The sequence below is a fragment of the Lontra canadensis genome, unplaced genomic scaffold (assembly GCF_010015895.1).
Source record: "Lontra canadensis isolate GAN:19392208 unplaced genomic scaffold, GSC_riverotter_1.0 scaffold136, whole genome shotgun sequence".
NCBI lineage: Eukaryota > Metazoa > Chordata > Mammalia > Carnivora > Mustelidae > Lontra > Lontra canadensis.
In genome coordinates this window covers 285,160-302,788 of record NW_022631130.1, presented here as the reverse complement: position 1 = coordinate 302,788, position 17,629 = coordinate 285,160, and the positions used below count along the sequence as shown (strand labels likewise).

Here is a 17,629-nt window from a genome sequence, read left to right as displayed (position 1 = left end):
GGCGGAAAAGATGTTTCCTGGGTCAGAGTAGCGTGGGCTAAAAACAGAATACAGGTCACTTCGCGGTGGACCTCCAACGCCAAAACGATTAATTTGTGTTTTATCCTGTGGGCGATGGAGAGTGAAGGAAGGAATTAGTGAAAAGAGATTCAGGTTTCAGATTATGCTACTAGCTCGAGGGGTGGGGTGTCAACTCATCTCTGAGCTGTTTCCACATGTGTTAAACTGGGAAAGTAGTACTTGCTGGACCGACCTAGAATGGTGATAGGAACTAAACAGAGAACAGCTGTAAAACTTAGAAGGCCGAACCCGGGTGTGTGTTGGGGGTGGGCGTGGTTTACTGTTAGTTGACAAGCTGACAGTAATTTCTAAAGTCCTTCAGTAAAAAATTCTGGGGGTGCCTGGGTGGCTCACTGGGTTAAAGCCTCTGCCTTCTGCTCAGGTCATGATCCCAGGCTCCTGGGATGGAGCCCCGCATCGGACTCTCAGCTCAACAGGGAGCCTGCTTCCTCCTCTCTGCCTGTCTCTCTGCCTACTTGTGATCTCACTCTCTGTCAAATAAATAAATAAAGACTTAAAAAAAAAAAGAAAAAAAAATTCTGCAATGAAGTCCGAAAATCAAGAGGCAGATGGCTTGTTGCCTGCAAACAACATGCTACGGACTCAGAGTCGCTCGCAGTCTTTCATTGCTCTGCTGCTCCGCGCCGGGCTTAAAGACCACGCAGGAGACACTCCCCTGGGTTTGCTTGGAAGTCTCCGGCGCCGAGGACTCCCGCAGAAGGTGAGGGGATATAGACGCGCGTGCGTGTGCCCGGCGCGCGGGGACCCGAGCCGCGGCTGGGAGATAGGGGCGGGGCTCGCGCCGGGGCTGACCGGGCCTGGGAATCCCCGCACTGCCCAACGCTGGGGGAAGCAGAGCGTGTGTGGGCGCAGCCGGCCACTGCGCAGGCGCGGGCACGGTCCTCTCGGCCTGCGTGCGGCGTTGCAGGCTGGGCGCGCGCGCCCGTGGCGGGTTCCGCTCCCGGCGGGCGGAGGGCTGCGCGCGCACAGGCGAGCCGTCCATGACGTGCGCCGCGCTACGCCCGACGTCACGGGTCCGTGTGTAGTGGCGGCTCGCTGCCCTCAGCGGCGGCGCCTGACGAAAGTGGTGCGGCCGCTGGGTGCGGTGTTCAGGGGTCGTGCGGCGTGCGGCGGCTACGAGGGCGAAGACGACGACGACGACCGGCAGGCCCGGCACCTCCAACCGCGGAGTCGCCGCTCCTGCCCCTTCTCCGGCCTCTGGCGGCGCCCGGCCCACGGCTTCCTCCTTTCCTGCTCAGCTTCGCGCGGGCCTCGGGGCCGCGGCGGCTAGAAGTACCGAGGGGGAGCCGAGAGGCCCTGGTCGGCCGCGACCGTCCACGCGCACTCCACCCCGCCCGGCGCGGGCTCCATGTGAAGGAGGGATCCGGCCCGCGCCAGACTCCTCGCGCGCCCCTCCGGCCCCCGGGGGCCCGCGGCCTCCCGCGACAGGGGGGCGCGGTGACAGGCCGCGCGGGGGCGGAGGGGCGGGCTCGGAGGCAGCGGCTGCCCCTCCTCGGGCCTGCGGCTCCCTACGTCCCCGCGGAACGGCCGGTACGTGCCTGTGTTTGTGTGGGGCGGGGGCCGTGGCGGGCCTGTGCGCAGCTCCCCAGGCAGGGATTTCGCTAGGTGGTTGTCCTCCGGGTGGAGAGATTTCGGGGGTCCCTGAATCTTGTCCCGAGCCGCAGGTCTGAGCGCAGTAGACTGCTGGGCTGTGTAGCTGTCAGACACGTACTTTGCATGGATTTTAGAAGGAAGATTGCAGTTGCCCTCTGGGAGAAGAAGTGTTACATGGAGTAAGCGAAAAAGTGCTTGTCTTTGCACTGTCACACTGTGATAATCTACTGATTGGGAAGGTGGGGGGGTGATTCTTAAGCTTTAGGATTTACCGTTCGGCCGGCAGTTGTCTTGTTTTGTCTGACTTCGTCTTCTCAGCACAATGAGGTCGGTACGTGTCTCCCCATTTTACAGATGAAAAATTGAGTCTCGGAGAGATTAGGGAATTTGCCCAAGGTCATTGCAGCTGGTAATTCGGGAAGCCTTGATTCCCATATATGTATTTTCCGTAGGACTGTATTTTTGAGTCTTGAAAAAAATTATGTGAGGAAAATGAGAATAGTTGGAGAGTTTCTTCCTAGGAGTAAATTCTAAACGTAGGTATATGTAGTTTTCTTGTACTTAGGCTGTTCAGTGTGTTTTGCTGCAGCTTAGCCAAATAATTTTCTTGGCTTTTTTTTTTTCTTTTTAAAAATTACTTTTAAAAGGTGGCGCCGGGCACCTTTACCCGTTTGCAGTAAAAAAAAAAAAAAAAAAAAAAAAAATTAACAGAACAGAAAAAAGAAATTAACTTTTATTAAAAAAAGAAATGTAATAAAATTAAAAAAGGATGACACAAAAAATAAATATAATTGGTAAAATGCATATGTCCTGAAAAGTTAAATTTTACTTGTGCAGTTTGTTCTTGACAAATACAGGGAACTCGCAGTTAGGTTATTAGCTTGAGATTTCCTTATTGCAAAACTTGTTGCTGACTTGTGTGGCAATGGCTGAACATACTTAGTAATTGGTGCAGTCTTATGCAATATTTCGGAGTTGTCAAAATTAGTGTGTAGAATATCGTAGAAATTTATCTTGTAATGGTGTGATTTTTTTTTCCCCTTTCATTGGTGTGTGGTGACTAATAAGTGGTTATAAACCAAAAATTGTCATTTTAGCATTGGCTCGTATTATTTCTTTGATTATCGTTAGGAAAAAGGATATTTCTTTTTATAGAAAAAAATATTAATAGATTCCTTTGAATAGCAGAGGCTTAATGTATAGTTAGAAATATTTAAGGAATGTATCCAATTACAGTACTCTGATTTTCTCCAGTATATTATCAGGTTTAAGAAAATTTGTAATTGAATATTTTTGTGTTGTCTCTGTGGAGAAAAGGTCAGATTATAGAGTCGACAAGTGGTTAGTTCATAGATTGATTTGTTTGGTTAAAATGTGAACTATTTTGAGTCCTGTTGATTTATATTGAGTGTGATACCATTATAGAATGGTTATCTTGGTGTGATTTCCATGTGTTTCTTTTGAGAGAAGTAACTGTTAAAGGCTTATTTTTAAAAATTGGATTACATTATGGACTGAGTCTATTAATGGATCTTTCATTTTTAGTTCACCTTGCTGCTACCAAAGCGGTAAACTGTGCTTAATAGATGCTGTGTTAAAATGAAGCCACGTTAGGGTCCTGACAGCTTTGGTTTTGGGTTCATCTTTTTTTCCTTTGTAGAACTGGAGCTCTCTGGGCTCCTCCGTATCCTCCCCCAACTTTTTTTTAAATATGAAATAATTTCAGGCATACAGGAAATTGCTAATAGAGTGAATCATGATCCTTTAGATTCAGTATTGACATCTTGTATTTACTTTATCTGTAAATATGTGTGTATTATTTTTGGTTCAGCCATTTGAAACTAAGCTGTAAACATTATGACACTTTATCCCTAAATATGTCAGCATACATTTCCAAAGGTGGACATTTCCTAAGATAGTCAAAATACCATTATTGTTAATTTTTTTAGTTCATACTTTCCGATCAGTAATTAGTTGATAGTTTCTTAATTGATAATTCCTTAACGTAACCTAACATTCATATTTAAATCTCATATTTAAATCTCTCTGTGTATACTGTTTGGTCATTTATGATTTTTTCACACCCAGTCACACCAGACCAAGATAGAAGATTTATTCACTGCATTTGGTGGTTAAGTCTCTTTGATCTCTTTGAATCTAGAACAGTTTCACCTCCCCCTTTTAAAATGAAGTTGCTTTTTCTTTTCTTTTTTTTAAGATCAAGCCAGTGGTCTTATAAAATGAGTTACATTTTCTATTTGTCTGATTCCGCAACATCCGCCCCCCCAATAGTGTCATTTAGTGTGTTCTTCTGTTCCCCTGTATTAGTTAACTGTAAGCTAGCTTTAAAGGCTTGATTAATTTCAAATTAAATATTTTGGGCAAGAATAACCCTTAAGTGATACTGTGTAGTTCATATTGCTTCCCATCAGGTCATATACTGTCAAGTCCCATTATTTGTGATGCTGAGTTTGATCACTTGGTTATGGGGGTTAAGGTAAGGTTTATTTTCCCAACTGCAGTTAGCAATCTGGCATGATAAATTAGCACTGTAGTGCTAGCTGTTCCCCAATAATCTGTCACTCAATAGTTGTAGCATATATTGCTGACTCTTGTTAGGCTAAACTTTTGAATTTCAGTGTTACTCTTTTGTTGGTATATATATAGAAACAAAAATCACAGGAATTATAAAATATCCTATACAACTATATTAATCAGATTCTGATTTTGTGGGTTTTAAAAATTTTTAATCATTAATTAAAATTTATAAATTAACATTTTTAGTTGTGAATTCAAGGTATCTCCTGTTATGAATTTAAAAAAACCAAACCTGGCTTCTGAAAAATGGGAAAAACTCAATGCCTCTCTTTTCCTGGACTCTCACTGAAGGAGTGTGTTTAAGTTTTTCTTAGCCAATATTTGTTGACAGACAAAAATAACTAGAAATATAGTAAAGGAAGAATGGATTTACTAAAAACATTTTGAGAAAACTCTCAATTTTCTGGTATAATGCAAGGAGCACTGGATTGAGGGTCAGAATATCTGAATTCTAATTGTAATTCCACCACTAGGAAGTTTAAGAATTTAAAATTTTTTTGACTTCACTTAGTGTTCTCATTCTGTAATGACCAAGTTAATAAACATTTATGAATTGATTTTTATTGAAATATAATTGATACACAGTATCCTATTAGTTTTAGGTGTATATCATAGTTATTTAATATTTTTTACATTACAGAATGATCTCCACAATAACTATAGATACCATCTGTCACTTTACAAAGTTATTATAATTTTATTCGTTATATTCTCTATGCTGTATGTTACATTCCTGTGAGTTATTTATTTTATGAATACTGTGATTTCTGATAATGAGGTATGTTGGCTACATTTAGAGGTGAACCTCATTTTAATTAAGCCAGGTAGAAATAAATCAAATATATGTAATATAAAATTGAATTTATTTCCCAACTAATTAACTGACATTTAATAGGTTTTTTTTTTTTTAAGATTTTATTTATTTATTTGACAGACGGAGATCACAAGTAGGCAGAGAGGCAGGCAGAGAGAGAGGAGGAGGAGGAAGCAGGCTCCCTGCTGAGCAGAGAGCCCGATGCGGGGCTCGATCCCAGGACTCTGGGATCATGACCTGAGCTGAAGGCAGAGGCTTTAACCCACCGAGCCACCCAGGTGCCCCAGGTTATTGGTTTTTAAAAATTTTTTTTTACGTTACTGTTTTAGAGAAGTTTTGTAATAGGATTTACTTAAGTTACACATTCTCATATTAAAAATATGATTTAGGGGCACCTGTGTGGCTCAGTTGGTTAGATGTCCCAACTCTTGATTTCCTCTCTGGTTGTCTGCTTGGGAGTCTCTATCTCTCCCCCTCTGCCTCCTCCTTTCCCCTCCCCCACAGTTGATGGGTGCTTGCAGGCACGAGTGCTCTCATCTCTCTCTCTAAAATAAATAATCTCTTTAAAAAATATGATTTAATTCATTAAACAGTTTACATGAAGTTTTTTCACACCTTTTTGTAAGTCAGGATGAACTGTATATATAGAAATGAAGAATCTTTCCCCTTATTCTCAAGTGTTGTGTGAAGTATAGCTTTCTATCTGTACACATACTTAGTTTATAAGAAACGCGTCTGTATAGTTTTTTGTTTTTTGCCTTGTAGATCCCTGGGATTTATTGGGAATATTGGTTGACTGTATTTTTTATGACGTTAATCATGGATTGGTTTTGTATTTTGTATTGTTGTCAGTTTCTTGTTACTTAACTCTTAGATTGTTGTTTAATTTTTTGGTTACGCTTTGTCTTCCCAACTGCCAGGATAGGGTAGAATCTTTGGAATCTTTTCTCTGACTTGCACACTGCCTTTCTTCTAAGTGCTGAAGAGTGTTTTGTTTGAGATTCAGAGTACCGTTAATTTAAAAAAATTTTTTTTTTTTTAATTTATTTGACAGAGAATACAAGTAGACAGAGAGGCAGGCAGAGAGAGGAAGGAAAGCAGGCTCCCTACTAAGCAGAGAGCCCGATGCGGGGCTTGATCCCAGGACCCTGGGATCATGACCTGAGCCGAAAGCAGAGGCTTTAACCCACTGAGCCACCCAGGCACCCCATAGTACCATTAATTTTATAAGCATTATGTGGTTTATAAATTTTGAGAGGTTTTTTTAAAGGTAATTTTCCCCATTTGTACAGTTAGTGATTTGTGTGGACTTTAATTAATAATTACTAATTAAAAAATAGGTTAAGATACGATTTTATCAGCATTTTTTGGTAATTCCCAAATTAGGTCTCCTCATCACCACTACCTCTGAATGCTCCTCAAGCACACTGCACCTGCCTCTACCATGGTACTCACCACATAGTTCTATAATTATTTCCTTGTCCTCTATTAGGAAGTTAGCTCTTTCAAGGACAGAGGCAGTGTTTTGTTGATTTTGGTGCACCTAGATGCCTGGGGCCAAATGTTTATTGAATAAATACAGAATTGACAGAAGGGACCTCTTTTCATAGTGTCTTAAGATTCTTGAAAGGTGGTGCCTACCTAATCACTGATCATTTACAAAAGGTTTCTTAATTTGTTGGTTGTTTTCTTTGTTCTCCTTTGTGGTATTGTTTATTTAGCAAATATGAGCATTTTCTACATTCTAGGCACTTATTTAAGATAGTCACTTAATCCCTGTTAACAACCCAGTGAATTAGTTACTATTATTATACTCCTATTACAGATTAGGGAATTGAAGCACAGAGATAGTAAGTAACTGGCCCATGTTCACACTTCTTGTGCTTGGTGGAGGTGGAGCTTGAATGCAGGCAGCCTAGCTCCACAATCTGTGCTCTTAACAATCGCACCTTGTTGCCTCTCTGCTTTATCAGGGCAACCAGAAAATTAGATTTACTCGCCAGAGTACTGTCATTACCATTCATGGAGTGCCTGCTATGTACCAGGATGGGGAGAGCATTTTAGAAGACCTTGAAGAGAAGATAGTACTTGAAGTGAGTTAACATTAGTAAACTCTACAGATTACTGATGGTGATTATAATGTTTATTGAAAAAAATTAAATATAGAAAACATAAAGAAGAAAAAATTAGTAATCAGTAAAGAGTTTGTACTTGGGAGTCAGATCTGAATGTGAGCTCTGGTGTTTATCCTTTCTGTGTCTCATTTATGTGTAAAATAGAGATAATGGTACTTGTAGGTTTGTCATGAGGTTTAAATGAGATAATATGTTTAGTATAGGGCCTTGCATATAAAAAGTGTTCAAAAAAATCTCCCATAGTTCACTTAGGTTATGTCTATTTTAATGTATGTAGAAACCATTCTTTTTGATGTGATTAGGAATGGTGATGGTTAGTTTAATTTTTTAAAAATATAAGGGGAATTAAAAATGACACATTTTTACTTTAAATATTTTATTTAAAAAAACATGGATATGCAATGAAGTCTGAGTTATGTGATCCATCTAGAATTGTATGATTATTCCTTTTAGTCTTTTACAATTTATTCACCTATTCTCACTTTAACAATAGTTTTTTTGAAACTAGCCTTTGAGTTTTTCTAAGCACTCAACTTCATTTTCATGGAAACAAAAACTGTCTTCACAGTCACAATTTCATTGATTTATATAATATTTAAACTGTATAATTATAACAAATACATAGACATATTTGATTCTTGGTATGTTGATGAGTGCAGAAATGTACTGGTTTGATAAAAAATAAGCTTAATTAATATTGAATGTTCCAATATTTTATCGGAAGACATTATAGAGAGGTAGAGAGTGTTGGTTAATTTGCCAAGTTGGTTTGTTAAGGAGGTTGGATAAGAAAATGTTGATTGATTGCCTTCTATTTCTGAGTTCATGGATGTATGTATTATACAGATATTTAAGTGAATAGAGAATGTAGATTGAAAGCTAATAGTCATTATATCTCAATTTTATCTCAGTTCTTCCACTCCCCCCCCCCCAATCTGTGTCTTTGTTTTTTCTTTGTATTATGGTTCTTTGGCAATGTGTATAGTTTTCAGGTTTCCATTCTCCATCCTTCATGTTTGTCATAATTTCTCAGTATTTTCATCTCTATTATTTTACTTAGCATTCTAGGAGAGCTGCTTGTATTTGACACAATGTGATTGCATAACCACATCCACAGTTCTGCTCTTTTGCCCTCCAATGTGTACTAAAAAATATTTTTCATCTAATGAGTATTTCTGTAGTTGAATTTCTATTATCTTGGTAATCCTTGGTCTTTTCCCATTTCCCCCCCCACTCACATCCTTGTTTTGGATCTCAGCCTGGTCTTTGCTTTAGCTTTTGTTTATGTTTCATAAAGGCATGTCTGTCTTCTGGCATTGAGGATATCACACAATTTTCTACAAATTTCAGACTGTATCTTGAGAGGAAGAAGTAACATTTGAATGTCTGTTACATGCCAGAAGCCTTACACACATTAATTTTACAGTAACCATGGTAGATCATATTCTGATTTTTACAGGCAAAGAAATTGAGGCTTAGAGGTGTTAAGAATCTTGTTCATTGTTGGGGATTTTGCTTTGCTTTTCTAGTTAGAGCAAGGGTTCCTTAGCCTTTCTCAGCCTCCACATTGTTTACATGAAGCATTCTCCTTGGAAGTAGCTTCACTGCAATTTTCTGGGGGTAGGGCCAACATAATTTTTGGAAAATACGCTCAACTACAGATACTACACTTAACCTCTCATTCTTTATAATTGTTAAATCAGAGATTTCTGATAACTATTGGGGTAAATCTGAATGATTTCTTTGTATTACGTGCAATTTTCAGTGGAATGAGAATAAACTGGTCCATATTAAGTAAATGGTATAGGGAGTATGTTAATATTTCTGGTATCTAAGAGAAGTGATTTGAAAGAGTTTAATGCACTTGGTCAGAGAATTGAGAAAGAGAATGAACATGAAGAATTTTCAGTCTAGTTTTAAATTAAGTTTTAGATTATCATTCTGAATAGGCTATGAATAATAACCCTCAAAATCAGGGGCTTAAAGATTTAAAATTTTTTTTTATTTTAAAGATTTTATTTATTTATTTGACAGATCACAAGTAGGCAGAGAGGCAGGCAAAGAGGGGGAAGCAGGCTCTCTGCCAAGCAGAGAGCCTGATGCGGGGCTTGATCCCAGGACCCTGAGATCATGACCCGAGCCGAAGGCAGAGGCTTAACCCACTGAGCCACCCAGGCATTTGCATAGATTTATTTTTTGCTCATGGTGTGTGTTCACTAAGGGTCAGTTGGACTGCTTCTGCTCAATAGTGTAATCCTTACTTTGAATCCCACTTTGAATCCCACTTTGAATCCTTACTTTGGGGCCTCACTTGCTAGCAGCTACTATCTGGAACATATCTGGTTGCCATAGGTAAAGGAAAAATACATTGTAGTGTGTTTTTCCTTTATATTGTGCTTCCTGGGAAGGAAATTTGTTTGTTTGTTTTATCCTTCTAGGTTCTTTGGTAAATTGCCATAAGACTGATAAACTGAATTGTGTACGCAAGCCACATAAGAATATGAAACCTACAGGTAGTCAGGCAGTTGAGGCTTATGCTGTCCTGAGCAGAGGAGAAGGGGTAGGGGTCTGATACTTCAAAGTGGGGGAGGAAGACAACAATTTATGGGAAGATGGTAAGAGCAGATGTTTGATAAACATGTTTGCCATGCTTTGTGCAGACAGTGGGCCAGAATTTGATCTCCAGGTCCTGCTAGTTCCCTTGCAATTACCATGGCTCCCCATATTCTTTGCAGTTATCTCTGGTGATAGTTTAGATAGACTGGCCCTCTATCTAAATTCTTTTAGGCAGTTAAGGGGAGGTAAAAATCTCTTCATTAATCTTTTGGGCCTTGATTGACTTCAGTTCAAACTAATCCACATGCCAAAGTGGTATATTTGGAGGGGGCTTGTTCTGAACCTCTTCACACTCAATACTTAGACACCTCTTGTCACCAGAAATGTGTATGTGGGAAGGGTTTCCACACCTTTAACAATTCTGTAATACCAGCTAAAGATACTGTCAGATTCGACAGGTTAAGACTGCCCTCCCTTCAGACCCAGTGGCAAGGCTAGGTAGTTGCCTGTGCTTCAGACCAATGGGCTATATAAATCAGAGGTTTCCATCTTTGGGATTTTTTGGGTTCAGTAAATTTGTAAGAGCAACTCACAGAATTCTGGAAAATATTAGATTACTGGTTTATTATCAAAGGGTATAACCCAGAAGCAAGCAGATGGAAGGATGCAAGGGCAATGGTTGGGGAAAGAAGGAGGCCATGGAGCTTCCATCTTTTCTTCCAGTGCCACTCTTCCAGCATCTCTGAGTGTCTGCCAACCCAGAACTTCTCCAAACCCCATTCTCTTTGTTTTTTAACGGAGGCTTCTTACCTAGGCATTTGTAGTTGACCTTAATCTTTTGCTCCCTTTCCCTCCCTAAAAGCCATGGCAAGGAGCTCAGAGTTCCAATCCTCTAATCACATGGTTCCTCTTGGCAGCCAGCTTCCATCACTAGGCGCTTTTCAAAAGTCATCTCATTAATATAAACTGAGGTGTGGCTTAAAGGTATTTGTTATGAACAACAAAAGACATCTACATTATTCTAGCTACACCTATGATGAGTATATCATAAAGTACAACTTGTTGAATCAATGTATTATTCACCTGAAATTAAGGTAACATTGCAAGTCGACTATATTTAAAAAAACAAACAAACAAACTTGGTTTTTCTGAGCTCTTTGCCAGAAATGGGGACAAAGACCAGATACATATTTTTTTAAATTATAAATTAAAATCTCATACCAGGACAGAAGAAAAATAGAATGTGTGAAAAGCATACTCTTGCTTTTAAAGCTTTTACCTGGGAGAAACATTCACCACTTCCACTCACATGTATTGGCCAGAAGTCTCATGGCTGTATTTGAATTGAACAGGGTGGAAAAGTTCAATATTTCCAAATACCCAGAAGAAGAACATCAAGTATTTGTGAACATCTCTACCACAGAAGCAGTGCTGTGGAAAACTGTTCAAAAATTATTTTTGGGAATTATTAACAGGAGCCGATGGAAAAAGTATGAATTGATTTTGTTTTTTTATAAGTTTTTGGGAACAGATCTATAGCTTAAAATGAAGTCAGTTTATAACTGCTTCTGTGCTGTTATTTAATAATTGCTAAATGTTCTCAAGTCATATTCTATTTCAGATTTGATCTAAAGATGCTTAATTATCATTATTTGATAAGTTTGTGATTACTATAATTAAGTTTGACTGACTTGGCTGCATTTTAATGGTATTTGTGGAGTTTTTTTTTTTTTTTAAAGATTTATTAATTTATTTTAGAGAGAGCATGTGCAGGAGGGGTTGTGGAGGGGCAGAGGAAGAGAGAGAGAATCTTAAGCAGTCTGAGCTGAGCATGGAGCCTGACATGGGGCTTGATCCCTGGACCCTGAGATCACTACCTAAGCCTAAAATCAAGAGTGGGATGCTTAATTGACTGAGCCACTCAGGTGCTGCTCCCTTTTTTTTTAAAGTAGGTCCCATGCCCAGCATGGAGGCCCATGTGGGGCTTGAACTCGTGACCCTAAGATCAAGATCTGAGCTGAAATCAAGAGTCAGAGGCTTTGGGCGCCTGGGTGGCTCAGTGGGTTAAGCCTCTGCCTTTGGCTCAGGTCATGGTCTCAGGGTCCTGGGATTGAGCTCCGCATCAGGCTCTCTGCTCAGCAGGGACCCTTCTTCCCTCTCTCTCTCTGCCTATCAAATAAATAAATAAAATCTTAAAAAAAAAAAAAAGAGTCAGAGGCTTAATTGACTGAGCCACTCAGGCACCCCTGTGGAGTTTTAATACAAAAATTTTTGTTTTGTTTTGTTTTAATACAGCAGGAAATGAGACTAATGTTTCTGATTTAAGGAGAGATTAACATCATGATTCATGTGATGGCTTTAATGTATTTTTAAATCAATTTGGGCATTTGAAAATAGCCTGTGGACTCCTTTTTTTAAATTAGTAATATTTTATTATATAATATGACATATATTTTATATATAGTTTGATGTACCCTTCTTAATATATAAGATATATATCATATATATTATTATATATATAAATAAAATTCCCGAGTTGCTTAGAACTAAAAGGAAACAAAAGATGTAGAAGGTAGCCCAGCCTTAGTGTTGATAAAAATCTGCGTTGAGAGATGGTATGATGTTAACCATCTAGTCTGTAAGCAGTACATGGCTGCATTCTAACAACTTCACCCCTAAACCCACCTTGTCCCTGTTTATATAATCTTGTCTCATGATTTGGGAAAGGGTAGATTAGTTTTGCATTCTGAGACCATGTAATGTGTATTATTAATTAGTATTACAGAGTTTGCCTGTAGTTATGGACTGTTGCATACTGCCTTACTATTGAGAGGTTTACTCAGGGAAGTGCCAGAGGGATTTCTTGCTAGAGTTTTCCTGAAGGGAGTACCACAAACTATATTCCATACTGTTTGTTGAACACTGATGGTAAGTAGGAAAGCCCAAGTTCAGTCTCAAATCTGACATTAATTAGAAATAGACTGTGACAGAGGGCTTCAACATTTCTGAATTTGAAAAAGTTGCCCTAGGTGATTTCTTAAGGACCTGACTAGCCTGTGAAACCTGTAACATAGTAGAAAATAGTAGAGAATCAAGAGATTGAAGTTCTTCTGCTTGAGGCGGTTGTTAAGATGACAATTGTCCAGGGAAAATTTGTTATAGGGCAGCATCTGGAGCATAAAGTGCTCTCTTTAAGTGTGACTAATTTGTCAGAATGAGATCTCTTAAAGTTATGTTATAGCTGGATACCTTGCGTTGGACTTGACGTGTAGTAGGTTTTCCGTAAAATGCTTGTTGAAAGAGTGAATGAATCACTTCAGAACTAATGTGATAGAAATCAGAATCATCTGTGGACAGCTTAGTGATAAAATCCAGCATAGTAAACATTGATTCCTAGAAAATAACAAAGAACTGAATTATTTTCATGTTATGAATAGGGAACCAGGACTTTGAAAATACTGTAGCTGAAAAGGGAGGGAAGCTTTTGGAAAGGGGGCAGAAAAGTATTGGAAAAATTGTACATTCAGTCTTTAATGCCCACTAGAAATTTTTAAATAATTTATGGACATATTGGGATAAGCCCAAAATGATTACAGAAAAGAAAAAAAAAAAAAAGAAGAAGAAGCAGCTTCCCTCCTTCCCAGTGGAAAAAACTTTTGGGACAAACCACACATCAACAAATATTTTTCTTCTCAGAATCCTTCCATATCCTTGTTCTTTGTTTCTCCATCTTCACATCTCCGACCAGAGCATAGACGTACCTAAGTGTTCTTAGCTTATTTTGTTCCTAGTTAATAAATTGATACTAATATGTTAATCTGATACCCACTCTAGTGTTTTCTGTCATTTAAATCTTGCTTTTTTTGTAAATGGGAGGATCAAGTAGGGAGATATTGTTTCTTTTTCTTTTTTTTAAATATTTTATTTGACAGAGAGTGAGAGAGCATGAGCTCTTGAGCATGGGGGTGGGGGTGCAGAGGGCAAGGGAGAAGCAGGCTCCCTGCTGAAGAGGGAGTCTTTACTCAGGGCTCAATCCCAGGACCCTGGGATCATGACCTGAGCTGAAGGCAGACACTTAACTAACTGAGCCACCCATGTGTGTCCTGATTTCTTTAGAATTAGGGACACTTCAGCTTGTTTGGAAGCAAGGATGGGCAGTGTAGAACAATAAAAGAAGGCTTGGTGCCTGGGTGGCTCAGTCTTTAGGCATCTGCCTTCTGCTTGGGTCATGATCCCAGGGTCCTGGGATTGAGCCCCACTTTGGGCTCCCTGCTTGGTGGGAAGCCTGCTTCTCCCACCTACTCTCCCCCTGCTTGTGTTCCCTCTCTTCCTGTGTCTCTATCAAATAAAATCTTAAAAGAAGGCCTGATTAGAAGCTGTGAAAAGAACAAGTGACCTAGATTTGGTTATGCAGGAAGATTTCAGAAGGAAAGTTTGCAGAGATTTCTTGGTCATTGAATTGGGAGGAGGCTTTGAATTGGCTGGCTCAGTTGGTGGAACATGTGACTCTTTTCTTTTAATTTAAATTCAGTTAATTAACATAGTGTATTATTAGTTTCAAAGGTAGAATTCAGTGATTCATCAGTCTTACATAATACATAGTGCTCATTACATCAAGCATGTGATTCATGATTTTGGGGTTGTGAGTTCAAGCCCCACGTTGGGTATAGAGATTACTTAAAAATATCTAAATGGGAGGCAGTTCAAGTGGTTGCATTAGTTAGGGTTCAGTCATGGAAGGAGAACTGCTATTATTAGGGAATAAGAGATTTGTGAAAGGAGTAAAACCTTACACAGTTGTGGGAGAAGCTCAGAAAGCAGAGTTTTTAAGGGGGAATTGGCAGATCAAAATCAGTCATTGGCTTTCTTAAGCAGTGGTACAATGGGTAAGTGAGAGTGTAGATAAATCTGAGGAGTCTGGTATGCCAGGTGGTGGAGTAGAACCATATAGTAGAGCTGGTGGAAAGTCTGTGGAAAGCTGTTGCCTCTGCATAGCTACCTCTTCTGTGGTTTCCAGTCAGGTTTTTGGTGGTGGACCTGCGGGTGCTGTTTGGTCAGCAAGGTACAATCAGGAAGAGCTTGTATGCAGAGCAGGGGAGAGCAGACACATGGTGGAATCTGCTGGCAACTCTGTACCTGTTTATCTAACCCTGATCTTCAGAGTAATTTCCTCCTCTGGCCAACTTTAACCTGGAGCCATATGGGAAGAGGATTCTGGGAAATGTAGTTTAAACTTAAGCAGGTTGGCATAATACCAACTGCCACAGCAGTTGATTGTGGGGTGGGTGGGGAACTACAGTGAGGGCTGTGATATTTGATAGATCTAGGTTCATGCTGCTATAAGAGAGCAAGTTCTTTAAATTCTCCAAGCCTTTTTCCATCTCTCTGAAGTGGGGAGAGAATATCTACCTTATGGGGGTGTTCTGAAGATTAAGTAAAATGTTTGAAAACATTTAGCAGAGTATAGGCACAGTGCAAGCTATTATAACAGTAGCTTTTATTAAAGTAGTAATTAGTAGTGAGAAGGGAAGAGTATATTTTGAAAGGGGAAGGGAGAAGTGCAGGAAAGAGAGATGGATGGTGAGAAGAATAAAGTAGAAGACATGGTTCCTGTATTTCAGCATGCTGTATGTAGTCTGGCTGCAGGGACACATGTACACACATAGACGAGTTAGGAAGCTATAATAGGAAATAATATCCTTTAAGGAGGATGGTTCTTTGTCATAGTGAGTGGAGAGATAGCAAGTGCTGTCATGCTAGTGTATTTAGGTTAAGTGGTAGTGTATGTGAAATGCCTAATATACTTAAAAAAAAAAAAAAAGAAGAAATGCCTAGCATACTGTCAGTGAAGAGAGGATAATTATTTTCCACTTCTGTCGTTTATAGAGGGAAAGATGACCAGGTGAGGGCGATAGGGAAGGCTTAAACTGAGTCTCTAAAAGATGGTTTGGACAGGTAGAAAAAAGAGAGGAAGCATTTCAGAAGATATACAAAGCATCAATAAGACATGTAGCCCTTCATTAGCACAACTCAGTACCTGTTGATTCCTACTGTTTGCTTTTGGTAGTCTGTTAGTAATTTCTAGAGATTGTCTCTGTTTGCTCCTGCTTGAGTCAGTTCCTTACCTCTAGGCCATCAGTTTAGTGAGGGCTGTGGGACCACACTGTGCTAGTTTGGTGACACTTAGTAATTCAGTGGGTGATTGGAGGCAGGGATGTTCAAGGGGCAAGTTTCCAGAAAAAGACTATTTTGATGGGTGAATAACTTTAATCAGTCTCTTTGTTGTATTTCCGATTTCCCTGTTATAATTCTACGTTGTTCCTTTTTTTTTTTTTTTTTTAAGAAAGACAACATGGGCAGGGTGGGGTGGTTGTGGTGGGCAGGGAGGGGGAGAGAGAATCTTTTTTTTTTTTTTAATTTTTATTTATTTATTTGAGAGACAGAGATCACAAGTAGGCAGAGAGGCAGGCAGAGAGAGAGGAAGGGAAACAGGCTCCCCACTGAGCAGAGAGCCTGATGCGGGGCTTGATCCCAGGACTCTGGGATCATGACCAGAGCCTTAGGCAGAGGCTCTAACCCACTGAGCCACCCAGGTGCCCCTGGGGGGGGAGAGAGAATCTTAACACAGAGCTCGTAGTGGGTCTTGAGCTCAGGACCCTGAGATCATGACCTGAGCCAAAACCAAGAGTCTGGGCTCTTAACTGAGTTACCCTGGTGCCCAGTAATTCTACTTTGTCCTGTTCAATTCCTCGAACTAATCATTTTAATCTTGTTTCATACAATTAATATTTGTTTAGGTTTACCACATTTGCCAGGTTTTTTTGTTTTTTTGGTTTGTTTTTGCTAGCATTTGTTCTCTTGGAATCACTTTCTTTTTTCTTTTTTACTTTTTTTTTTCAGTTAACTTTTTTTTTTCCAAAATTTTTTTTAATTAATAAATTTTATTTTTTTTAAAAAACATATAATATATTTTTATCCCCAGGGGTACAGGTCTGTGAATCGCCAGGTTAACACATTTCACAGCACTCACCATAGCACATACCCTCCCCAATGTCCATAACCCCACCCCCGCTCTCCCAACCCCCCTCCCCCCATCAATTCTCAATTTGTTTTGTGAGATTAAGAGTCACTTATGGTTTGTCTCCCTCCCAATCCCATCTTGTTTCATTTACTCTTCTCCTACCCCCTTAACCCCCCATGTTGCATCTCCTCTCCCTCATATCAGGGAGATCTTACGATAATTGTTTTTCTCCGATTGACTTACTTCACTAAGCATGATACCCTCTAGTTCCATCCACGTCGTCGCAAATGGCAAGATTTCATTTCTTTTGATGGCTGCATAGTATTCCATTGTGTATATATACCACCTCTTCTTTATCCATTTGTCTGTTGATGGACATCTAGGTTCTTTCCATAGTTTGACTATTGTAGACATTGCTGCTATAAACATTCGGGTGCACGTGCCCCTTCGGATCACTGCGTTTGTATCTTTAGGGTAAATACCCAGTAGTGCAATTGCTGGGTCATAGGGTAGTTCTATTTTCAACATTTTGAGGAACCTCCATGCTGTTTTGCAGAGTGGTTGCACCAGCTTGCATTCCCACCAACAGTGTAGGAGGGTTCCCCTTTCTCCGCATCCTCGCCAGCATCTGTCATTTCCTGACTTGTTAATTTTAGCCATTCTGACTGGTGTGAGGTGATATCTCATTGTGGTTTTGATTTGTATTTCCCTGATGCCGAGTGATATGGAGCACTTTCTCATGTGTCTGTTGGCCATCTGGATGTCTTCTTTGCAGAAATGTCTATTCATGTCCTCTGCCCATTTCTTGATTGGATTATTTGTTCTTTGGGT

The 17,629-nt window shown here is 39.9% G+C and overlaps 1 protein-coding gene across 1 annotated transcript in view; it reads left to right on the top strand.

Annotated features, from left to right (window-relative positions):
* The first annotated feature begins 1,094 nt into the window (after window positions 1-1,094).
* The window catches only part of MAP3K2 (mitogen-activated protein kinase kinase kinase 2), an 84,255-nt gene continuing 67,720 nt past the window's right edge, over window positions 1,095-17,629 (top strand). The window contains exon 1 of the mRNA XM_032843141.1: window positions 1,095-1,611. The gene's annotated coding sequence lies outside the window, so the exon portion shown is untranslated. The remainder of the gene's footprint in view (window positions 1,612-17,629) is intronic.